Here is a 27,529-nt window from a genome sequence, read left to right as displayed (position 1 = left end):
ACTTATGGTTAAAGTAAATGTATACGTTTCACTCAATGTTCCAGTTTTGACATTCACTGTGAGTGGTCAAAGAGAATATCATTATTTGGTTACATGAGTGTTAAACCTTTGAAATCACTAATGTTTAAGGACTATATGTAAAATCAAATGCAGCTGTAACCAGTGACGTGTGTATATAACAAGGAAATAGTCTTATACAGTCATTGGAATATATATCTTAGACAAAATACAGATTAGAGAACAGAACATAATACCTTTAAGGAAGTAAAAAGAGAGATTTGTTGATATATAACATTGATTGTCACAGAATGGTAAATGAGCTCAAGTTATAAAAAACATTAGTTTGTATAAGAATCTTCTATTTACAGTAATGAAAGCTCTTAGAAGAGACATAAACAGAAAGGGTGTCTGTTGTCAAGACCTCATATTAGTTGTAAATCTAACTAGGTTTGACTACTCAGATCAAGACAAAACATAAGATGCAGGGGTATCACATAACAGATATTAGAAGCTTTATATATTGTTTTCAATCAGTGAGAAATACGTGTAGTTCTCTAGCTACATTCAAGCCCATTTCCACTGCCCACTGTCTGATTATCCATTTTGCTATTATCCTTTTCAGGGCCAATGCTCTAGCTCCTCCTCGAGTATTACATTTTGCCTGGGCTATACTGTGGAACTTAATGTTAATCAGTTCTGAAGTGTTTCTTGTTTTTGATGGGCTTTATATGCTCTTGGATGCATTCCTTCAATGGTCTAATGGTGCTATCTATGTATAAAAGACCACAATGGCATACACTGCAATAGCTCACAAACTTAGTGTTGCAATTAAAGAACTGTCATATATAGTATTTGTTCAGTGTAGTATTATACCGGAAACTCATTGTTTTATTGGCAGCACAGTGACTGACATTACATTGCATGCATTAAAAAACCTTTGGGTTTATCGGGTAGCCATGTATTCCCCTGATGTTGTATCTTATGTGGAATGAAGCTTGTACACAAAATCTTGCTCAACGTGGTGCCCCTGCTATGTGTGATTCTGGGTTTGTGAGCAATGTGTTTGGCCAGTACATGGTCTAGTGTCAAAAGGGGCCAATATTTGTTCAGTATTTTATACAAGTCATGACTCTGTGTGTTGTATGTAGTAATGAGTGTCAATTTGCTTCTTCTTTGTCTTGTCTGACAAAAGGCACTGACGTTGTTTCATCATAATCTTGTTCCTGGCTTGTGCTAAGTTCTTATTGGAGTACCCTCTCATTGCAAAATGACCCTCAAGCGAGTTTAGCTCTTGCAAGAAAATGTTGTGTTACTGATATTGTGTCTTAGATGCGTCATTTCGCCTAAAGGAATCACATTGATCTGAGTATTGGGATGTGTGCTGGGAGCATGTAGAATTACGTGCTGTGGGTTTCCCGTACAGTCGTGAAGCTATTTTGTTTTCATCAGTATAGATTACCACATCTAGGATTTTGTTTTGCTTGTCACTCACATGCTGTGTGAACTGCAAATTCTATGAGTTGTTGTTCAAGTAATGGAGAAATAGATCCAACTGTATGGCATTGCCAGTCCATATCATGAAAATATCATATATATATTGCCCCCAGTACATAGTGTGTTGTGTAATTTCAGGCGGGAAAGCTCTCCACAATTGCCCATGTATAAATGAGCATACGAGGGGGAAAGTTTTAAACCTGAGGCAACTCCCAATGCCTGTCAGAGCCAATTGCCAATATGCAAACAAATGTTGTTTTCTAGTACTAGATGTTTCAGATCAAAGATCATTTGTGTTTGTTCATATAGTGTGTCATCCCTACTAGAGAGGAAAGACACAAGAGCCTGCATGTCCTTGTCAAGAGGAATGCAAGTATACAGTGAGTTGACATCTAATGTAACAAACTTGAATAGATCCACCCACTCTATGTCTTCCAGTTTGTTAAGCAACTCTTTTGTATCTCATATGTAAGATGGTAAGTTTTGAACCAAAGTTTGTAAGAACACATTGATGTATTCAGGGATGTGTTCTGTTGAGAAGCCTATGCCGGAGATGATTTGTCTGCCTGGGAAAAGTCACCTCTCTTATGAATCTTGGGCAGTATATACATACAGGGTTCCTTTGGTGATGGATTAAACAAGTATTGGAACTTTGCATCAATGATGAGACATTGTTCACACCAATAGGCTAATTTCTTTCCAATGTGTCTTGTAATGTCATTCATCGGGTTGCCCAGTAGTGTAATTTAGACCTGTCTACCAGCTACTTGTCTGTCAATTTCATTAGTGTAGTCAATGTTACACATAACCACTATTTTTCCCCCCATGTCTGCCTCCTTGATAGTAATGTCAGGTATCTTAGATGGTGTATGTAATGCTGAGCGCTTGTCTTTTGCTGGATTGTCCCTGGGAAATTCTTGTTTCTCTCATATATAGACTTTGTATACACCTTGGGTGGAGGCACTGCTTGTTTCATTGCTCTTTGGGACACTGTATTAGGTATTTTACTTCTCTTTCCATGATTTATACTGATCTGTAAACTCTCATCACACTGTGAATCTTATGTGTGTATGTCCTTTCACAATCAATGTCCTATCACAGGTGTAGATTCATTCCTTTACTGTGTGCTCTACTCTCTTGGTCTATTTACTCTATATCTATGGTTCTTCTGCTTGTCTCTGGTCATCTCTCTTTTTTCCTTTTCTTACTTTTTTTCTTTGTACTTTTTCTAATAAGAAGATCATACTAAACATGTCCCTTATTGCAAATATCTCACTGCCTTGGTGACGAAACACTTGTCGGCTGTTGTCCATCTCCGAGGAAAGAATTTGTAAAACATCAATGTACCTGAAGAATACATATTCCTTTATACTCTGCAATTAAGAGAACTGCATTTTACTATTTTTGTTATTATTATACTATTTTCTAATACTGTTTTAAGTGATTTGGTTTTCATCCATATATGGTGGCCACGTCTATACAAACAGACCAAAGACTTTGTCCTCAAATGCGACATCTGCCATCAGAGGAAGTTGTCCACTGTAGCGTGTCCACAACAGACACCTCTATTGATCTTAGACAAGCCTCTCGCTTGTGTTTATCCGTGCCACTGTGGCCCTTTACAATCGGATTGGGCATGTAAATGCATCTTGCTAGCAGTGGATTCCTGCTCTCGCCTCCTAAGGGTTTGGCAACAGCAATTGGCTGACTCCCGAACTGTTATGAAAGATCTGCGTCAGGACATATGCAGTAGTCACATTCCATTTGGACCAGGGTCCTGCGTTACCCTCCAGGACTTACAGAGACACCATGGGAAAACTGGATGTGATTGTGCAGTACTTCTCCCCCTACGATCCCAAGGGAACATGGTACTTGAAAGGAAGAATTGGGACTTAAAGCATTCTAGGGTTTTAGGTTCAGGTTGTAGTTGGGTTTGTCACATATACAGGGTCCATAGAGCCCTCAATAATCTGCCTATAAAATCCCTGTGGGGTCGGGCTCCCTATAAAATCCTGTTTGCTGTTCAGTTGTGGGTTCCTGACCTCGACAGTCGTAGTACAGTGGTGCTTGAAGAACCATTTGGCATCAATAAATGTTTGGCTGTTTTACAGGAGCTGAACGACTTTCAAGAAGCTCAGAGTAATGTCTAGCTGAAGCGTACCACCACTGGAGATGTAAAGGAAGCACCAGCAACTTCTGGTTGGATTCCAAAGATCAGTGATCATGTCCGGAGAAGATAGTGGACAAGAACCAATTTGGGCCATCTTAAAGCGTGCTCGTACATGTCCTGGCAGTTGAAAGTACTAGAAACTGCTCATTTACTGCCCCTTGCTGGTTGGAAGAACGAGAGACTATGAGGCTGATTCTACACAGCAGGACAAGAGGGCTCTTGGGGATTTACCTGCCTCCTCTCACTACCCTACAGGAAGTCCTTATGGAAACTTTGAAGAGCGATGAAGCTTCTTCTTCCTGGCAGGAGACAGCTAATAAAGAAGTACCATTACTTTCTGTTACATCAACAAACTCTTTACAAACATCTTGCACAGAAACACAGATTTCAATTCGGTAAACAGTCAAAGATGCTGTCCACTGCAATGTATAATCATTCAAGATGACCCCCAGTTCTACACAGCCTCCAGATCTGACAAAAATAGACTGAACAGCCTCTGCCTATTTCATCCACTTTGATGACTTCTCTTTGGATTCATCTGACCCCTACCACTACCTTCTTTCTGATGAAATGGGATTACAGGACTATTTGCTAGGTCCTCGAAGAGCATGTCAAAAGCGCTTTCTGTATGCAATATACAATGTGTGGAAAATCTCACAGTAGAAAGCTTCTGAGTGACTTTGCGAAATTGACAGGGTAAATTTAGAAAAGACTCTAGCAGTAGTAGATAATGGTATAACTACTCTATCTACCAGGATATACTCACTGGGTAACATTGTATTGTCTGCAACCAAACATCATACAGAGTGACATGGGCAGTCGCAGCTTAGGGCTATCAGGTTACTGATTGGACTCTACCGACACTTTCTGCTGGTCGCATTCCATGGAAACACCCTAATGCCACTAGTTTGTTTTTACCATACATTCTCACTAAACAACAGACCATCATGGGAAAGAAGGATGCAACATAGGCCATGTTACCTATGGAGAAGTTAGAAAAACTACCATCCACTGTTGCAGAAATACCTTCAGATGGTTGGATAATGCACAGGTTTATTTCTCTACCAGTTTTGATATTCCACTTCCAATACTGCTTACAACACCATCAAGTGGACAGATATGAAGCGCTAGGAGAAGGATATATACATGAGTCATGGATCTTACCTTTCAAAGTCCAAAGTAGGAATCGTGGGACTGGGGTTTTTCTCAGTGGGACTGACTGTGAGAGTACATTGGGACATTCCTTAGTTTGCATCATGGCGCATGTAATGCGTGTAAGGCAAATTGTTTTTTAAAGGTTCCCCAGCTGCTGTGATCCATCCAGCTTTCAGATTACTCTCTAATGGGAGTTACTTGATGCTGAATGATCAAGGTCGATGCAGGATGAGACTGGCAATTGCCTATCTGGTACCGGTTCCTGTGGTCGTGACCTCTTGTAGAAAATAACAAGTTCCACCTGTCCACATAGTTAGGTTTGCAATGCTCTGGCCTTCAATAAAACTTTCAGATGTGCACTTTGATGCTTTAAGCACACTGAAAGCCTTATTGTAACAGAAGTATGTGGACTTAACATCTGCAAGGGAGATGTTTCATCTTCAAGTTCAAGGTCCTCTTTTGAGATATAGGTGCTACTCGGCATTCATTTCCCACACCATTTTGGGGAGCTTGTGCACCACATTTTTAGCATATCTAGTACTGTGGGGGTAGCACACGTTTTAAAAATAATTGGCTCTGGTTTGGCTAGCACCTTCCAAATGGTCTTCATAGTTATTCCATCATTCATACACTCTGTGCTTTGAAGCATTGTTTAGGCTAACAGCTCGTACTGTTCCTAGTTGTCGCAACTCTGCTTTTCTTCTTTCTGCTAAATGGGAATAGTACTACCACATGTGCTTCTGTATTGTGATTGCATGAAACAGTGCTTTGTTGCAGCCTTACTGCAGAAACTGAATGACCACAGGTTCTTGTCCTTTCGGCTTGTCTCACTACACTGCGTGCAGCCTGTTTTCAGCTGAGTACATCTGAGTGTGTCCTGGACATATTCTTGGGAATGCAACTGGCTCAATCTCAAGACATAGAACTGCTGTTGTGTTTTCTAAAAGCCCACTTGCATCATTGTCCTTCATACTTGTCGTTACTTCTGAATGCATACTATAGGCATTGCTGGGATGTTCAACTCCTGGTGATCAGAATCCTAGCTCGTCTGCTGCGAACTCAGCACTGGCTGTTCCTCCCTTGGCGGTCGCTGAGGGGGATCGATTGGAACGTGTTTGTTCTATGGACTCGATGAGTTTGGTGCCTCTGGGAACATCGTCTGTGGTTGCTGGGAACAGCAATGTTTTGTCTACTCCTTGGAACACATAAACACAGCTGTGGTCTGTGCAGGTAACAGTGGTGGGGCCGTGTAAGGGGGGATTACGAGGGACGATCCAGAGGGAAAAATTAAATGAATAATGAATTTTCCCTTGGCATTGTCCCTCGGAATCCCCCTTACACGGCCCCACCACCCCACCGCTGTTACCTGCACAGACCACGGCTGCATAAACAGTCTGGCAGTTTCGAGTTGTGGGAGGATTTAATTCGGCCATGTTTTTAACATCCTATATTGGTTTTAAATTTTACTGCTTTTAATTTGCTTTTAATAATTTGCTTTTTTAAATTAGGTTTAATTTTTGACTTTGGGAATGCTTTTTTCTTCGAAATAGCACAATGCCTTTAACAATTTAAAGCGTTTTTATGCCTTTACTTATATTGTTAGCATTGCGTTTAGGACGCATTTTAGTCATTTCAAGACCAAGGAGTGTGTGTCACATGGTTACATTAGGCCCCAGTAGAAACACCATTTTACATACTCATGTTTTTAAGTTACCATCTTTTATTAAACACTATGACATTTGATTCACATGCATGCAAGTAATATTCTCTGAACTAAGCTTTGCTTACATTTCCACTTCATGGGCACACTATCAAATACCCTGAACATTCTGTACATGGGCTAAGTTCATCATGCAAAATGTTGTTCTTTGTTATTGGTCGTTCAGCAACAGAGCTATCACAATAAAATAAACAATAGTGGCCTGACTGGGGCTTCGGCATGGCACCATGAATGATGTTTAATATATATACAACATCAATCCTTTGTTTAGACAGAGAAGCATTTTGCTGGCACTGAGAGGTCACCCCCCATGCCGGAATTCTAACTTAGCTGGTTCCTGTTTACCTCTTGCGAGGGACGCTGCCCAGCTCTCCACCAAGACTTGTAGCGTGATGACACTTACCCACAGGAAACAGGGAGTTAGATCACCCTACAGAGATTTGACTGAGCCACCCCCTCCCTAGATATTCTTTGTTAGGTAGAGCTAGGTAGGAGTGCAATATAATAAAGTACGTATATGCAAGCATATATTTTCTGTAAACAGAAAAATAGATGAACTGTTTATCTTTTTCACCATTCTCATAATGCGGATCACATTATTCTGTTTCCTTCTATTAATTATTGCAGCATGCTTATTTTACTCAAGAATCACATTGCTTCAATAAATATTGAATCTGCAGGTGGTGTATTTGTTGTGCATCCCTTTAGCTTGGTTATGCATAAGTAACTAAGCGGAAGGGTTCTAGATCTGTTACCAGGATTTCCTTGGGGATTCAGGGTTGTCATATTCTGAGGATGCACTCTCCCTTTGTTATCTTGTCAGATTAGGGGTACAAATGGTGAACTGTGAGCATGCAGGACTAAGGCCAACAAATCCGGATGGTGTAAGTAGAGTCAGTTTCGCACAGCTATGATAGTTATGTTGTCCAACAAATGAACAATTTTACTTGGGAAAGTGGAAGCCACACGCAAATGCTTGTATTTTGCTTAAGCAATGCTACAACATCACTAAGAAAGAGGATACACTGTTGTTTCCACTCTATGTTACACTTAATGTGAAAATCATTGTGAACTTAAGGTAGATATTATATGAGATGAAACCACATCCTAGCCCTACACAGTTTGAGACGCTCAATGCATGGGAGCTTGCGGCTCTTGTTAGAAAGAAGGAAAAGTATCAGGGGAGGGCTAGAAAAGCAGTGTGTACATACAATGATGCATGGTGGGGTGCAGAACAGAGGAAGTGGAGGGCTGACATGATAGAGGGAGCCAAGTTATACCGAACACTAACAAGTGAGGAATTTGAGAAGGGGAAAGAGGGGAAAAGAGAGAAATGAAGGACAATTCAACAGAACCAGATGAGAGACGTGAGAATGGTGACCGTGACTCTAGCGACACTCTTCTAAATGTGGTGTTGTTAGAACGCCCACTTTCATATAATGAGACTTAATCAATGGAATTGGAAGCCCTAATGCAAATGGAAGTCCTGGAGTGGCTATTGAACTAATAAATGTGAACCCTAATGTGACGAGAGCCACACCTGTGAATGTGAATCAAAACCCAATGGGAGGGAATCCAGGGAGTTGCGCACCTGGCACCTACGCAGCTGTTAGTTCTCCAGATGCTCTCTCTGTCCAGGTTACCATTGGACCCATGGTTTCTATATGTAACCCTAGTTCTAGAGGGAATGTAACACACAAACTGGCTGTCCCTGCTAAGCTAAAGGCCCCAGAGAATACCCATACAAGTTCCAACGAGGAAGGATTCATTGCCTTAATTCCAATTATTGCGAGTACCCATTGTGGTGCCAGTGCAGACCCAATGATGAACTAGACAGGATTTGGACTTCTAAAGTCATCCCTGAGATCACCTGGTATGGGTACACTCATCTGAGAGCCACCCCTGCATGCCCATAGTAGCATACCCAAAGAGAGGGCAGTACCTAAAGCCTCTGACCTACCCAACGGTTCAGTTTAGAGAAAGTAATGGAAGCCAATCCTAATATTAGTAGACTTGGGTACATAATAGCAGGTACACTAATAATTGCAGTTGTAGTACTAATCATTTTGCTTGTAGAATTATATCCATCTGTGTATAATTCAGTAGAGTCTATTTCTGCAGTAATTCCCAAATCCTCACACCCTACAAGTAATAGCTTGTATTCTTTAGATGAGTGTTACACATAAATACATTTAGAGGCGATTATTCTGCAAAATCCTTATTTTAAACTGCTTCATGAGACATAGATTCTAGCGATTGCTACATTTGTACACAATTGAGTGCAGAAGCTGCAGAGGATATCACTTATCACCATATTCCTTTGACTTATTGTGTTACCGGTAGTATTTGGTGAGCCTCATGTACGGAAGGGAACATTTTGAATATAACTTTCCCGATCAGAATTTCCTTTTTGTAGCAGCCCCCATACTTGAGCACCTAAGTTGTCGAATTGACCCCAATGCTAAGGGACCTGGAATTAATAAAAGGTTCTTTAAACCCATCATTACAATAGACACTGCCTATGCTCACAGACACAATTTGGCGTTCCTTCTAACAGAGGCTAAGAAGACATTTCAACACTTAGTTGAAGACAGGAGGAAAAATTTGGAATCTAGGTAAAAACAGAAAAGAATATTAAAAATGAACATAAGTGGACCGCGGAGTAATTAGAGCACCTAATGGCAGGAAATCAAGCAGTATTGACTCGAGATTAGAAACATTTAAGGAAAATTTGTATATTTGTGGAGGGAGCTTCATTTGAGAATCATTTTATGGGAAAGAGTGCGTGCAACCGTATATTTGAAGTTAGGAGAAATTGGAATTTATTTTTGATGGGTGATGATTCTAATATTCCTGGAGTTTACTATAGTTGTGAAGGACCCACTTATTTCACATTGCCCAGAGGCTGGTATGCCATTGGAAGTGGAATATTGGGTGCCATTTTGAAACCTCTTGCGATAATTGCCCCTTGCATAATATTCCTAGTTGTGATCTTTAAGGGATATAATTTCATCAAAGTCAAACGGGGAGTGAAGAGGAATAGAGCAGATGTAGAGCTACAGGAGAGTCAAATTCTACGACGACATGAAACGTCTGGAAGAATTTAAGTGGAAAATGCTAATGGCCACAAGGTTTAAGGTGGTCTGTTTGATAAGATTAGATCTTAATCTGTGATGACCTGATTTGCCATCAGGGGGGGACTGGAGCAGTGTAATTTTAGCTCCATCCTTTCACATCTTTACTATGCCATATGTATGTGCATGTAGTGTCATATATTTGCGTGCCTTAATATCATTAATGTAAAGTGGTGCACTTGACCAGATACTGAAGGTGCATTTTTGTATAATCCTGACATTTACATGAGTGTGTGCAGTAATGTTTTCCTTGCAGTTCATCAAATTTCAGTTTTCATATATATCTGTATGTGTACGGTTTAAATAATATTGTTGACCCTTATATAACAATGTATTAATTTGAATGGTATTCAGCATTTATATCATAACTGCATATGTATCATAACCATGCGTTTAAATGTTTACTGAAATGTTAGCCATGTTAGCTTGACCAAAGGCCTTATGCATTTGGATTCCAATATTTAATCTTGTTCAAGTTGCAATATTTAAATATTTTCTTCTTCTTGCAGGTGCATTCATATGATCTCATAGCTAGTGAAAGACACATTGTTAATGAAAGCTAGTAAGGCTCGGGAAGAGAACTCTTGGCAAGGATGTGCAGTGCTAATGAGCAAAATGAGGACCCTTATATGTGTTCGTATCTGAAGATGGGAAAAATTCAAGGACGTTTTGATGTGCAGACCAGTAGATGGGAGTTTCAAATGCAGCTGCTAAATTGTACCGAGAGAAGATGGAAAAGTACTGCAACACATAATGTGGGATTCTTTAATGTTCTGTGAATTGGTGGTCACGCTTTAACTTTAGTCAGATTCCTTCTAGACTTCGAGGGGAACAGACCTTTTGGCTATATATCCATTGTGTGATTATATGCTATGTAATACCTCAGATTTTGGAGAAATTCTACAGAAGTTTCTACAGTGCTGACACTTTCCTGCTTTACTGGATCTAATGAAGTTTCCAATTTGCTGGTATTTAGCTCAGGTTTTGTTGAGGTAATTTATATTTACTCATGTATAGGAAAGAGAACCGAAAATCAGGTACTGATCACCAGATTTTGTTTCTCATTTTCTTGATTGCTATTACTGAATTCCTCGTATGTTTCATGCTTTTGAGATTAAATTTTGTTAAACGATTTGGTCTGCCAGTAGTGCCTCGGTATTTTTAGAATGAAATCCTGAGACTTGTATACATCAGTCTGGCTTTGAGTTTGTAATACACATATACTTAACTCCATCTTTCAACTTTTTGGTCCTCACTGTATAGCCAAATGAGATGTACTATAAACTGAGTTGTGGAATGATGTTAATTCCTCTTTATTCCTCAGGCATTTAAAAAAAGGTCTATCGCAGGGAGAATTTGGATATGAGGCTCAGTGCTACAGCACTTTCATGGCTCTCAGAACCATCTCTTCTTTGTTAATGTCAGAGGAAAAACTGCAGCTTCAGTTTGGGAGGAGAGGGGACTGTGCAGATTGACAGAATGCCAGGTGTTACGTTATGTTTTTATTGAGATTGGCCAGGAGGGTGGGAAGTTACTCAGGGGCATATTATCAAGGGGGTTTATCTCCGCTTTTTTGGCTTTAAAAGCCAAGAAAGCGGAGATAAAATTATCTCCCTATTACCAAGCTGTCGCTAACACCAGTTAGTGACAGCTAATAGGAGATAGCGACCATCTTGGGCCCCACTTTGCATGTCAGTGATATTTATCACTAATGACATGCAAAGTGGGCGTGCCAAGATGTTAGCGACTGGAAACAGTCACTAACATCGCTATCTCCTATTACCAACTTTTGGAGATATTCGCGCTAAGCGCGAATATCTCCAAAAGCTAACACCTGCCCTGAGCAGTTCTTCACCATGTTATCCAATGGGAGGTGGATAACATGGCTAAGAGCATTTGCTCGATAATGCATGAATATCGCTGACTTTTCAGCGATATTCATGCATTGCGGCCGTTTTTTATCGCATTTGCGATAAACCTTGCTAATAGCAAGGTTTATCTGCGATAAAAATGGCCGATGTGCGGCGATAATTTTTGTCTCTAAACAAGTTAGAGACAAAAATTATCGCTAGTTGTTGGTAATATGCCCCTCAGGGTGATAGGGCAAGGTGCCAGGATGTATTCATTTTAAAATAACAGAGTGAAGGGCGGGTTGTCCAGGGGTGGTAGGAGATGGCGGCATTACCCCAGGTTCTTTGTACTTAGGAGAGGGGAGATTACTGATAAGAGTTGTGAGGAAAGATGGAAGGCCAACAGTTATTTATTCCCAGTAGTTCTTTTGGGGCATGGGCACAGAATGCAAGGGAGGGTGGCAGGCCACCAGGAATACAGCGATTTCAAACTACAATGTAGGGGAGGGAGGCTGAGGGAGGTGAAACCCTGTTAACATGTTAAAGATTTCATTACTGATTGTAGAGTGGTGGGTACATATTTATCTTATTTACACATATACAGGTATCAACCCCCTATTCAGTAAAAATGATAAGAAGAGTCAGAAACTTTTTTCTGCAGGGGTACTCTAAAATCTGTGGTGCATCTCCTACTTTTTGCAAATTATGAATAATTTCAGGAGCATTTATGGGATTGTGCAACAGTTTCAGGTTGCCATTATTACTCAATTGTGTAACTATTCCTGCATACAGAAATGTTACAGGTGTATAGTGTGAACGTGCAATGCAAAATTGCATTTTAATTTTTCACCTGGAAACTTTCTTTTTTGCTTTTTTTCCACAGGAGAAATGCCCGTTATCAGTACTCCTCCATTGATTTGGGGGTTGTTTCTTCCTTTCCCACCTAAAAAATATATTTACTCCTGGCCTTTGTAAGAGTAAATTTACCAAGGCCTGGAATCTATCAATACATTGTTGTTGAGTGTGCACAAGCATGCAAATGTGTGGATGTTTTCAAACTTTTGCTAGTGGATCCATGAGAAAGGTCACAAACCTGGCTGTGCAACATTATGTAACTACACAGCATTTCCACCATACTGACAGATATTACGATCTGAAGAAAAAATCCCACAAATCATGGCTCTGTGAATTGTGCTCCACAATTTTTTCGTAGTCCAGAATAATTGATTTCACCAAGCTCCACCTCCACCCAAAGCCTGACCAGATTAACATGCGGGTCATCATGCCCCTTGGTCCCAGACATACTGAAAATACTAGGCTACCCCATACATGCTCAATATAAAGCCCATGCTCTCATTCTATCTATATATTATGGATTTCATGTCCAAATCCCAAGTTAGCTTGATCCCAAACCTCTTTCACGGCGGGCTACAGATACCAATGCGTGCTTCCTCGTATCAAAGGCTACAAAAACACGAGAGCTTCTGCCTCTATTAGATGCATGGTTTTATTTGCCAACACTACGTCCTACGCGTTTCGGAGTTGTAGTCACTCCTTCATCATGGGCCCAGGAGTGGGTGACCAACCCCCCAGCTTCATACAGCCACCTCCTAGCTTTGTATAGCCTTCAGCCGTGCAGTGTGGTGTTGGCCGCAACTCCGGTGTTTTTGTAGCCTTTGATACGAGGAAGCACGCATTGGTATCTGTTTTGGATAATGGATTTCACCTATATATTGTATCAACTCCTTCCCATATGTGTCTAAATGTGTTATATAGTATATTTATATATACATTTAGTCCACAGGTGTCTTGAAATGTTAAGACCAGGTGTACATGAGATGGTAAAGATGTTGTCTGAGTGCTAGGCATAGTAAATTATAAACACATTAAGGGGCGTATTATGATCTCGGTTGTAAAGCCTCAGACCTTAGGTTGGAGGCTTTAACGACAGAGATCGTCGGTTTCAAGTCCGACCAGTAGGTCCTTCCGGCTGGCTTCCAAATGACTCCAGGTGCCCGTTGGCCAGGTGGAGACTGGCCAGTAATCCCATAGGAAGGAGTTTCCGCCTTCAGAATTATTATGCTCAGTTTCCGACAGGCTTTCCATGTTGGGCTTTTCGACATGGAAAGCCTATTGGAAAGCGAGTTTGGGGGCCTCTAGCCGGGCTCCCTTTTACTTGCACCCTCTAATTGGGGTGCCAGGGGGCACATACAGTGCCCTCTATTAATCCCTGCACCTTATGGCAGGCACCTTACAGGATTTAGGGACATGGGTTCCTTTGAAATACATGTAGTGAAAGGCTGTTTAAGACGGTGACAAACAGGTGAACATACAAAGGGTGAAATCAGATTTTAGCCACAACTTAAATCATTTGTTTGTTGTACCATACTAATTATAGGAACTGTGGTGTTCTCCAAGCTGATTTTACCCTGTGAAAAATGCAGATCCCCTGCTGGTATTTGATGAACATGTTTGAGAAAACTGTTTTCTCTCTTGATTTTTTTCATAGAGGTTATCGAAGGTTCTTCAGAAGCTAAAATCAGAGAATATTTTTCATAAATTCACACTACCTTCTTGAGTCATGTGAGAATATAGTCTAATATTCTGAGTAAAACATGTAATTTCCAGCACCAGCAGCAGATTCCCATGTGTTCCACTGCAACTTCCCACAATGTTCTGAAGAACAATTAGAGCTCTAACATTATGACAAAACTGTGAAACACCTTAAACCATCTTGATGGAATCAAAGCTGTAAAACAGAACGTATTTCCTTTAGAAATGAACACAGTGATGGAGAATATTATAAAAACTATGGTTCTTGTTATAAAAACTGTGGTTAGTGCTCCAGAAATCTAAAATTAGGTCACTTGTTAGTTCTCAAATATCCTCCTCATCCATTTCAGTAAAACATTCTGACATGCAGCGTGAAGCAAGTACTTCCATCACCACCACCACCAGTTTGTCAGTTAACTCCCTAGTAATGAATTGCAGTCTCCTTCAGTGTTCTAATGACCAACTAGAGCGCTAGCATGTTGTATTTCTGACAAAAGTGTGGCACAATTTATGCAGTCTTGGTGGAATCAAAACTGAAAAATCAAAAGCATTTCCTTTAGACATGAACAAATTGATGGGTTTCTTTTTGCCATATAATATATCGTTAACGCTCTAGAAAGCTAAAATGAGGACACATTTCATTTGAGTTCTCCAATATCGTTCTCATCCATTTTAGTAAAACATTCTGACATGCAGACCTAAATAGGCACTTTAAACACGAGCAGCACTCTGTCAGTCTCACATGATATCAACCGCAGCTTTACCAGAGCATTTTATTTAGCACTTAGAGAGCTAATGTTTTGTGTTCAAGTCAAAAGTCAGGCACTCCTGAACGCCATTTTGTCGGAATAGAAACAGTAGAAATTAAAGCCTTTCCTAAAGTGCAGGATGCATTACATTAGAATTGAGATGTTATGTAGGTTTTTAACCAGATGGTTAAAATGTCAGTCGGGTATGGCTTATTAATAATTTGAGCCATATTATATTTTTAAAGGGGCTAAAAATAGTTCAAGAGAGATAACTTTGCCACAGTTTTAGGAATCTTCACAAAACTTTCACAATAAATGTTAATCCTCCTCAGGTCCTTCCTTGAAAGTTACGGGGTAAGCTGTTCAATAGGGATTAAGAAAACAGGGGCCCCAAAACATAATTTTCCTATGTTAATTCCAAAAGTTAATTTTTAAAATAGAGAAAAAATTGCTGAACAGCATTTCATCAAATTTGGCAGAATGTCAGTCATTTTGAAGAAATTTGCATTTATAAGATGCTCTGATTGGTCGAGGGAGCTTTTCCCCCCGTTGGACTTTTTGGTACTTTGAAGACTGCAGAGACAAATGTTGCAGTTGCTGTAACAGGATATGTGGGCTTGGTCCCAACATCCTGAATTTGTTGAAAGAAATATTAGAGGACAGGGTAGCAACACTGTGATCCTTCCATACTTGTGAGGAGGACGTAAAGGCTTCTTTCTTTCCAGAGCCTGCGGCCAACCCCACACTGCACGGCTGAAGGCTATACAAAGCTGGGAGGCGGCTGTATGAAGCTGGGGGGGTTGGTCACCCACTCCTGGTTCGCAGCAGGACCTGGCCACAGTCAGGAACTGCAGCCAACCTCAGGCTGCGTAAGTCCAATGGCCATGCTTAGTAGGGGGCTGGCTACCCATGGGGGTAAGTGCAGGGTATGCCAGGAGACCCAGACCTATAATGCTGGATTGGGCTTTTATTGACTGGTATAGCTCAAACACAGTTTTACCAATGCTTTCCACCAGGCCTGCATGACTTTTGTGGTGCAAACCAGCCCCAAAGTGTTGGAGTGGTATTTACTTTCTAACGCAAACCAGGATTTGAATTGCAAAGTAACACAAAGCTGTGGTTTGCACTACTTTGTGTTAAGGGTGTTTTCTATGGATGGTACATGAGCATTCCTATGCAACGACTCATGGGTTTTGATGCAGAACCCTATGTACTAGCATATGTAGAGAGCCATTTGTGCCAAAACCTTATACCTCCTTAAGGCATGCGTAGAATTTTTTCATTTTCCCTTAGTTTTCCATCTTTCAATGTATACTGCATTGTAGAGCACTCATACAAACTGGAAAACTCTTAAAGCCTAATATTTATACTGGAAGGGTCCCTTTCCAGTACAAAACCTATGCTTTTGGAGATCTACACACCCTTGCATTGCGGCTCAAGGGTGTGTGCATTGGCACATGGTAGTCAAAAGGGTGCCAGCTTACCAGGAGAGACAAAATGCACTATATCTTAGTAGATATGGCACACTTTTGCTCTCTCCCTTTGATTCAAGGCAGTGCAGCAAGTTTGGTTGCTGCACCGCCTTGCGTCTATTATTAGTAGGCCTGGGCAGTGAACTCTGCTCCACTCACGGAGTTTGAGGAATTTTCTGCATTCCTAACTCTGCTGAGCTTACGGAGTGCAGAAAACTCTGCTCTGCACTCCACGCTTGCCAACAGTAAGTTGACGAGTGCCAGCTGCTGCTCAGGTAGAATTTCTACCCAAGCAGCTGGCGGAACTCCCGTGAGTTTTTATGTCACGCGAACAACTCCCATGCCTAATTATTAGTAAATCTGGGTCCCTGTTGTCATGAAGCAGAATGTTTTTGTACCTTTATAGTCCACTGTAGCAGGCTATTGCACCCATTAAAGTACCATTCTTTTGTTATAGTCCCATCACATTTAGCTTGGACCTATAATAGTGGAGTAGGCCTTTAATGGCCAGTATAGCCTGCTATGGTGGTCTATTAAGAAATAATACCATTAATACACAGACATGACAAACAAAGTAATCTTTTTTTTCTATCTTTAAACCAGGAAAGGTGGTTCTAAGAAAACCCTTTTTTATGTGTATTTTAACTTTTTTTACATATTTGGGGGATTTAACAAAACAATTCAAAAAGGGGAATTGAACGTTGGATCCAATAAATGTTTTTTGAAATCCTACTTGTTATAGATTTGCTTATGAACAGTCAACAGCTTGTCCCTGGCTTGGATATTCTGCTATCCAGCAGACAAAACTATAACCCAATCTATACAATATAACACAATCCAGGTGTAGAGGGGTTTCCGATTGCTGCTCAGGGCAGCAGCAACTTCAGGAGGAGAGATGTGTGGTATGACAATCTTTTAAGTGTTTCAACATACCCAATGTTCCAAAGGAGCACTTTTATCCAGCACCCCTGTAAAATTCACAGTTGCAAAGCATACAAGAAACCAGCTTTGCTGGTACTTTTTTATCCAGAACGATGGACTGAGCTGAGGTCTACTGCTCCTCTAGCTGTTGTTCTTCTTCTTCTGACTGCTCATCTCTTTTCCTGAGATGCCATTGTTTTTGGTAAATCCAAAAACAAAATTGCTACTCCAAAATAGGTGAGCACAGAGTGGACAGAACCTGACTGCTTTATAAGTGCCACTCCTTAATATGAGTAAGAGAGTGGGAACTTTCTGAGAATTCATCACCTTTATGACATTAGCCAATGAGATGGGGTTTGACTGTGAGTCACAGGTACAATGGTACTGCGGTACTGCAACGCTTCAAATACAGAGATTTCAATAAACACTTCAAGACATCTTCCTTATTTGTGCCTATGAGGAAACCTCTAGGCCAGTGGTTCTCAACTTGTTGCCCGAGGGTCCTCAACTGCTTAGAAAATTAAATAATATTGACAGATTATTAATGTGTATAAAAATAAAAAAGCTAAATTGGAAAATTAAGTTAATATACGCAGGTTGATTTGCAAGAGTGGTGCACGTGCATCAAACAAGATATAGTATTTATATGAGTGTCTTCATTTGAATTTAGAAAAGCTCCAAACTTAGCATTGTGAATTAAATCAAATATTTAAACATTTGTTTGATTAATGCTTGTTTCTGTATTTTTTGTGTATTGTTTTGGAGTTCAAATCATTGAAAATGCATAGGCCAGGATCACTGGCTTCCAGTAATGCCTCAATGGGGGTCCGCGGATTCCAATAATGATTAAGTGGGGGTCTCTGGCTTCCAGTAGTGAATAAGTAGGAGTCCAGAAAAGTCGAATGGTTAGGAACCACTGCTCTAGGATTCAAGTTTAAATACAAGTACCTATTTATAGTAAACACAACTTTATTTTTTCTTTAAACTTCTGGGTCCAGGAGGACCTGGAAAAGAAAAGAAAGTGATTCTGCACACCGTCATTGGCTCTAGGATTCCATTAAAGTAACATAATGCCTTTTGGAAAGTAAAAAAAAAAAAAATAATCATTTAATTGGTCAGAAGGTGACACTAGTTAAAAGAAGCTCATAGGTTATAGAAATTGGGGTGTTGACTGCAGGGCCTGCCCCAACCCCACTTTTAGCCATATGTAGTGCACCTGGGTCAAACCTCAAGCCACATCCATGATTGACATCTCACTTTATGATAAAATCACTGAAAAATTAACTGAGAAAAACCCCAAAGTTAAAACAAAGGTTAAAGGGATGTTCTAGTCAGGTGAAAATGTCAGTTAGAATATATTATTTTAAACAAGCAAAATGACGAAAGTTACTATAACTCATGCCCTTGCCATGCACTGTTAATTACTTCCCATATTACATCACTCAGTGTGATAACAGTACGGCATCAGCTGAAATGACATCCATGATGACAACACTGTTCTTGGCAGGGACGCAAGTCATAGTTACTTTAGGGCATGAGCTCAATGGTTAGAGCGGCAGACCCTGATGCAGAGGTCTAGCCCGGGACCAGGGTTCAATTCCCCGCCTCGGCGGGTCTTGGGCTCAAAATTCCACAGACCTGATAATTCTCGCCTCGGTGCCTATTCCAATCATGGAGTCCCACACTGCAACTCTGGGCAATAGCTTGCTTAATCTCCACAACGGCCCCCACAACGCTAAGGATGCCTGGCCTCCACCTTGGGGGTCCCCAGGAGTGGACACCTCACAGGGAAAGCCAGGATGGGTTCCACAGTGGTATTCGTACAAGCGCCTTGAGACCCTTGCGGGTGAGTAGTGCGCTATACAAGTATCAATTTACATTTTACATTTTACCTGGAGAAATTCCAGTTTCAGGAGCAACCACAGCACCAAGACTGCACTCCTCACCCCCACCTATGACACCCGCTCCCTCCTTGACTGAGGCAAAATCGCAGTCCTCATCATCCTGGACCTCTAGCCGCCTTCAACACCATATCTCACCGCACCCTAATCAAGAGACTCCACAATACCGGCATCCGTGACATGGCCCTGTACTGGATCACTCCTTCCTCACCGGACTAACACAGTGAGTCAGACTAACTCTGTTCCTCTCCGAACCCACAAAGATCAGCTGCGGAGTTCCCCAGGGTTCTTCCCAGAGTCCCACCATCTTCAACGTCTACATGGCCCCCTTTACAACCATTTTCAGGAACTACGGACTCAACATCATCTCCTATGCTGATGAGGACCAACTGATCCTTACCCTCACCAACGAACCAACAATCACCAGTACAACTTCCACAGGAGAATGAAGGCTGCCGCGACCTGGATGAATAGCAGCTTTCTCAAACTGAATTCGGACAAGACAGAAGTCCTCATCCCAGGACCCTCACCCTCAGCATGTAACGACTCCTGGTAGCCCTCCACTCTGGCAACACCGCCCACCCTCACAGACCACGCACAAAACCTCGGCATCATATTGGACTCTGCGCTCCCAATGAACCATCAAATCAATGCCTTCACCTCATCATGCTTCAACACGCTCCACATGCTTCGAAAGACATTCAGGTGGATCCCCATTGAATCCAGAAAAACAGTCACCCACGGACTCATCAGCAGCAGACTCACCTATGACAACACCCTGTATGCCAGCATCACCCAGAAATTCATCAGAAAACTTCAGAACGTTCAAAACGCCACTGCCAGACTGGTCCTTGACATCCCAGCCCACAGCAACATCTCCAAATAACTCTAAGAACTCCACTAGCTCCCAGTCAACCAAACGTTAACCTTGATGCTCCTCATGCAGATAAGCATGCACAAACTATTAGCTGTGCCACTCTGCTGTTCAGGCTTTTCTGAGCATCTATATTGACGGAATTCCTGTATACCACGTCCCCGGTCACATGCACCCTGCTCTGCCCTCAGTATTCGAGCGGTCACCGCAGCTCTAGGTAACTGTTGCTTGACCCCCTCCACCTGAACTCTGCACTGACAGACATGGCAGCGACACCCTCCTGCACATCCACCCCATGGGCAGGGTCTATCCCCGATTAGGTGTGAGCTGGAGCGGACCATTGGCAGGGGCAACTGAGCAAACATGGATGCAGGGGAAGAATTTGAAATTGGTCTTGAGGCAGACTGAAAGTACGTTAAGGTACAGTGCTCTGCTTTTTTTTCCAAAATGCCTTAACACTGCACTTCATGCTCCAACAGTTTAACTCTCTGAGTCACTTGGAAATGTTGGTCCACACGCAGTCCCATTTTAAATATGGTGGAAACTGGTGGTGGGGCGGAATTCCACTGAGCTTTTTTTTCAACTTCGTGGTATTCCGCATATTGCAACTTCGCGAGCTCTGCAGACCCTTAGTTTTCTCGTTAGTAGGGAAAAGTTATGCTTATTCACAGCTACTTTGGAAAGGTGCCCTAGAGCAGGAATAAATACCATTGACTGCACTGTTGTGAGACACATCAACTTTCAAATAGCTGGGGGCACAGGGGTACATTTTTATCATCAGAGGATGTCTTGGAGTGCAGTATGATGGCAGCATTTGCAGTGTCTTGCAATTCTGCCGTGTTTTAGTGTAAGCTTTCCATTTTTGGTGATGGGCAGAGTGGTTTTGTCTAAAATTGTATAACTGCCTAGGCTCTTACATTCTTTGTGATCTTTCCAGCGATTTTTCCATTGAAAGTGTTCACAGGTCTGTACTCTACTATTCGTTTGCCTTGTAAATGCCAGCTATATAGATGTCCATGTTTTTAAATAATTTATTTACTAACGTTTTGCGATTGCAACCCTAACATTTCTGTATCGAGTGAAACAGTTGACATTTAGCAGAAAATAATAGCTCTTATTCCTGCTGATAATATAATCTACTTATTCCGTCCCCCATTAGTCCAAGCGCCTGGAGGCACCAACGCGCCTTGCTCTGAGCCGGAGACGCATAAAGTAGCCTCAGGCTCACGCCGCGTGGGAGCCCATCCCTATCACCTCAGAAGCACCTTGAAGTTTGGGGACTCCATCCCCCATAGGTCCACGCGTCTAGAGACGCCAACGCATCTTGCTCTGCGCCGGAGGCGCATAAAGCAGCCTCGGGCTTCCGCGGCGCGGATCGTGTGCGGTCGTGCCAGTGGCATGGGCCGGCCCCACTGAGCCCGTAAGAGCACGCAGGAGGCTGGGCTGGGCCCACCCTCTTGGTTTTCCTGGGTGGGTTTCTTATATACAGACTTAGTTATCAAGCAATCAAGTTCAACTCTGCAAAAGCAACGTCAAGGTACAGGTTTTTCTTCTCCTTTATTCCTCATAAAAAGTTTACATCTCAAGTAAACTCTATCTGAAAGTTTATTTTTACTCACCATGGGGAAACGTAAAGCCGCCCCTGCTCCTATAACAAAAGACTCCATACTGGATGGCATTCTGCAAAAAGGCGGTGGGGGCACTCAACAAGGAGATAGAGCTGGCAAAGAGGAAACTGTCATTAGTGCCCCTTCCTGATCTACTAGCCACCGCTATCATTACTGTTGCTGAAAACCTCATATGGTAGATATTGGTGTACATCCTGGTTCAAGGCAACAACCCCCACTTTCGCCCTCTATCACAGTCCTGAACCAGGTAATCCAAAGTGTCATGCTCGAAAGAGATGAAACTGCTCCACAGCTAACTGAAGGAAAATCTGGGCACCTGAGTGGGATAGGAGGGAAGAGGAAGCAAACTGATTTGGCTGGGGTAACTCAAAAGCAGAGGGCCAGATGCCAAAGGTCAAGTGTATGAAACAATCTCACCCTCTAGGTACAGTATGTAGAACCCATAAAGATGGAGGAAACACTGTGCAGGTTGACCTGGACGTATTGACCAGAAAAATCAGCCAGGCTGTTAAAGTTGCTTTGGAACCTATTGTAACTCACTTGGGTAGTATTGAAGAGCATTTTGCACGTCGATTGGACCAAAGGAATCATCTTGCTCCTAAAGATCGTATCGCAACGGACCCTTTATCCTGTCACAAAACCAAAATGGTAACCAACGAATTCTTTAGTGGACTCTTGGTGACCCTGGAACCATCAAATTGACTATCTACTTTCCTCAATACCAGAGAAACTGGGATGGCTGGGACAATTAATGGGGATAGGTGTGGGAGGGAGCAGAATGGTAGAGTGAGACTTGGACCGGGCATGCTTGGGGGGGCGAGAAACAAGAGAATTGATAGATAACCTGGACTCAGGGAACAGAGGTTTAGCTGGGCAGGGGGAAGAAAATACTTTAAACTTACCGCCTGATTGTACTCCTTACACAGTGATTTTAACAGGTGTACCTCACCTTCTCCCAGGGCAACAAGAAAGCTGCTAGAGCCTCATCAACAAGTCAGCACATTGGTGCTCGAGGAAAGTTCCATCACACATAAACTGGCTAGAACACATTATTATGGCAAGGAGGGTGGGCTGGATAGGTTCTACAAGCAAATGTCTGGAAGGGGACTGCATAGTATTACATTTTAACGATGCAAGTTGTGCGCTTTTTGTCTTGGACCACATCAGAGACTCCCAAAAGATCCGATAAAGGTCTGTCCCTTATGCTTTTTCTACCCACCCTACCAGGGGACTAGTAATAGCCAACTCCTACCAGGTCATGGTCCAAAAAGATACTTTCTCCTCCGGCCCCCTCCTTTTATCCACCCTAACTGCTTTGATGCCCTTTTTGGCCTGATAGATACTGACTGACTGTCTGTTCAATCACACAGTCCTGTCGCTCCAAAAAGATCTTGCTCAAGGCGCACTGTTCCAGGGAGAGCTGTACACATAGATGGTATTTGGTACTGGCAATAAACAGCTTTATGTGGTTCTACCTCGTTAAACATCAGCAGCCCTAGTAATGATATAGTGAACACCGAAAGCCTCACCCGGACTTAACTGCGGTTTCCATTGCAAATTCAGGGGGGTGTCTGGTATAGCAACCCTGCCCACCATGCCTGCAATGCAACCAACAAAGGGGAGTATGGCGAGTCAGGTATACGCTAACTCGCCCTGCAAAATCATTTCATGGAATATTGCAGGTACACAAGCAAAATTAATTAACGTGGATTGTGTGGATTACATTAAGGGCTTTGATATTATTTGTCTTCAAGACACATGGCACCAGGCTGATATTTTGTTGGCGGTTATTATTCTTTTTCCGTCCTTGCAATACAATCGCCAGCTGGGAGGGCGAAAGGAGGGCTTGTGACTCCAATCTCAGTTAAATATGGGTACATGCAAACCCATGTTGTAAAGACCTCACCTTGGTATCAACTAATCCTCATTTCCATCCTATGCCGGGCTAAATTACTGCTAGTAAACTGGTATTACAATATCTTTGACCAGCATAGCAGCTATGTGATTGATGACTTACAGGCATTGATTAACAATATTGCAGGGAAGTGGGAGCCCTTGTGTATCCTCTGTGTGGGGGACTTTGATTGTACAACTTGCTCTTTTAGCGACGGTGGAGTCTGTGGGCTGTTAGATATAGAGGATCAGCCACAGCTAGATTTCATCCATACTCCACAGGGTGAGGCCCTGAATTCTATTATTATTGACAATGACCTGGGCCTATTAATACAAATAATTTGGCTCCCAGCATCATACCCCAGTGTCCCACCTATGTTGGAGGAGGTAGAGAAAGCACAATTGATTTTATGTTTATTACTAGGAAATATATCCCGCTTGTTGGTGACTTTGAGGTAGTGCCAAACACTGCAAGTGACCATAACCCTTTAACTGTTTTCTTCTGTATAATATCTAGGGTTGGGAAAGGTGATGGTCCCCCTATTTATTTTAGTTAAAATAAAGAAATGAGACTAAGATGGGGTAAAATAGGTCCTACTCAATTTGAAGTAAAAACTGTCACAACAAATGTAAATCTTATCATGAGCTGTCTCCACACTGATGCTCCTCCTGATAAAGTGGTTCACGACTTTGAACTGATCTGTGCAGATGTGGCAAAAGATCTAACCAGATCATCTCGGGGAGGGGAACCTCAGGAGGTCCTTTGGTTTAAGGCTGAGTGTTCCAGGGCGCACAAGAATCTCAAAATAGCCCTCCACGCAAATCCCCGAGACAGAACATTAATAAAAAATTTAAGGCAGACCTTAACGTGCACTACTAAATTAAGACAAGAGGAACTGAGGAGTATGGCTTTGGAGGACTTGGAGTGAGCGAGCGCCCTGAAAGGCTTTAAGAGTTTCTGGGACATAATTAATCGTCCCCTATTCAAGGACAAGCCTAAACCCTTGGATTCACTGATCTTGGGGGCGAACTGGGAATCCCACTTCTCAGCAATATTTAAGCCAAAAAACGTCTTAATAGTTGAAGGAAGTGGGGACCTGGCCTTTGATCTAACCTTGGCCTCACTACTAAGCTCATCAATCACAGTGGCAGATACCGAGGAGGCCCTTGCGAGGGTAATTAGCATAAAAGCCCCTGGCCCTGATGGGGTCCCTTTGGATTTGTTTAAAAGAAACCCCAAATTATGGGCACCCCTGCTCACTTATGTTTTTTAAGCTGCAGTGATTGGCCCCATTCCATCCTCCTGGAAGGAGGCAATTGTGGTTCCAGTATTTAAGAAAGGCAACAGGAGTGACCCTGCGCATCTTGAAACTTGGGCGAACAGTACAGGGATTGTGTCTAGATTGCAATATGGTTTTAGAAGGGGGGTGGGTACCACAGAACAGTGCCTCAATTCGTCCCTCATCATGGGCAAGTACATGAAGGCCCGACGAAGTTCTATCCATCTGGCCTTCATGGACTTGTCCAGTGCTTTTGACATGGTTAATCGGGACAAATTGTGGGAACAAATGGAGCAAATGGGTTTTGAAGAGGCTTTTATATCCCTCCTGCGTAGACTTCATACCTCTATAACAGTTGCCATGCGATATGGCCCTAGGGGTCAGAAGACGGGGCCCATCATCTCCACAGAACGTGTTCGGCAGGGCTGCTTTTTAGCTCCATTCCTGTTTTTATTGTACACAAATGGTTTAGAGACTTTTTTTGTTGGAGAAGGAACTTGACTTCCCAAAAATTTAAGGCAACATGATTCCAATGCTATCTTATGTGGATGATACCATTTTATTGGCTCTGACAGCCAATAGCTTCCAAAAGTAATTGAATGCTTTTACTGATTTTCTGGCATCGTTGGCCTAAAACTACATTTTATTAAATCTTACGTTATGGTGTGTGGCTCTAAAGTTACTAAAACAAAGATTTGAGGTTGCGGTTAAGTCCATTGACAAGCTGAAAAATGTTACATACTTAGGGAATATTTTTAATGACACTGTGATTTGGGATCACCTCATCACAGCTAGGGTACAACACACGAGTCGGGTTGTGGACGGGTTATTTTGCTTTACCCGTAAGCTAGGCCATAAACCAGTGATGGAACTAGTTCGCCTTTACAAAGCTAAATGTCGCCCTGTGGCATCTTATGGGGCGGGGGCTTGGGGCTACCATAAAACCTTTCACCTGCAGGTTTTGGAAAATACATTTGTTAAGAGATTGTTGTTGGCTCCAAATAGTACCTCTACACCCTTTTGTCACTATGAGCTTGAGTTGGCCTACCTTGATGATGGAATTGACATCGTCCCATTGCTATTATGAGCTAAGATTTGGTTTTCTGATGATTTAACGTTCTTTTGAGACGTTATCCAAAATTGTACCAACCTAGATAGCTCATTGTCCATCCCCTGGCTCCGTTTTGTGAAGGGCAAACTAAACGAGTTAGGGTTGGGGCATTATTATGACAATCCTGCAAGTATTGATTCTAATTCAAAAGATGTCATAAAGGAGGCATTTTATGCGAAGGCATACCTTCATCGAGCACAAATGGTAGCAGCTGGCGCCCCATGTTTATTACCTGGTGAACAGAAATGTTATTTAACTTTTACCATTAACGTTCAAACTCGGTTTTATTTGATTAGGTTTCGATTAAGCACATTGCACTTCCTAGTGGCATTACCTAAACAATCAGGTTGGGCCCATAGTTTACCACCTTACCCCCTTACCCGTGTGATAATCTGTCTGCACAGAGCATGTTGCACTTTATTTTGTTCTGTCCTCTTTATAAGGAGCAGAGGGGGAAATTTGTAACCCCAATTTTGAGGGAGGTATGGCCATGCACCTACATTAGTGGTTTTCATTTTTTACAGTCCTTGTCTACGTCAATCATTTGCATTGCTGTCTCGAATTTTATTACAGTTGCTGTGGCTATAAGAAAACGTTATGAGCTATTGTAATCTGTTACTCTTTTACGGAAATTAATTAAATGGATGATATTGTATGGGTGACACTAGAGATGCATGATTGGGGTACTTGATATTTTTTTCTTAAACTTGTTTTAATCTCATGGGGCAGGTTTACAAGCCAATTGCGACATATGTACCCCACGGTTGCATCACTTCTGTGACATAGCAGCGGTCTAAACCATGCGCCATGTTGCGCCTTATTTACAACGTGACGCATTTAAGGAGATGCATCACGCTGTAAAGCCCTGCGCCGCATGAAACCTGCGTTAGGTTTCATGGGGGCATTCCATCGCAGGGTGGACGTTCTTCAACTTCAACTTCAAATGATCTTTATTCGGAGTTTTGATACATCCATAAAAGTACATACAGAATGAAACATATTAAAAACACATAAAAACCTGTAAAGTTAAAAACAGAATTTCCAATTGGATGTTAGAGCAGCATAGATATCATAAAGGGTGGACGTTCTGTCGCAGGAACTCCTCGGAAAAGTGATGCAATGAAATCTACAAGATTTCACTGAGTCACTTTTCCGAGGCCGATGCGACAAGACCTTACGCCTGCTTGAAGCAGGTATAAGGAGTGGCGCACCATGTTATGTATGGGCGGCCCCTGTGCATTGCTGGAGTTGCATCGCGCTTGGGATGTGACTCCAGCAATGCACCACCCTTAGGCCACAAGATGCGACACGCACCTGCCTATCCTTGTCCCACGGTGCGCCGCATTGTAAATGCAAACACAAGGAGAGGATGGACGGAGTGCTGAAACTTTTCAAACACTCACCCCCAGTCACAGATCTGGGTTGAATCCATCATCATTCTTTATCTCACTTTGCCAACCCAGTTCAGACACAGCTATATGCAAATCAGTCTTGACCCTGTGCCTCATGGGAACAGTCCAGACTGAACTGCCAAGCTATGTCTTCTCTGGAACGGAAACAAGCATCCTGGGACCGGTTTCGGGCTAATAGCCCTCTTCATCCAGGCTAGCTTGAATCATGTGGC

Source organism: Lissotriton helveticus, chromosome 4_1 (genome assembly GCF_964261635.1).
Source record: "Lissotriton helveticus chromosome 4_1, aLisHel1.1, whole genome shotgun sequence".
Lineage (NCBI taxonomy): Eukaryota > Metazoa > Chordata > Amphibia > Caudata > Salamandridae > Lissotriton > Lissotriton helveticus.
This window is presented reverse-complemented; position numbering follows the sequence as displayed.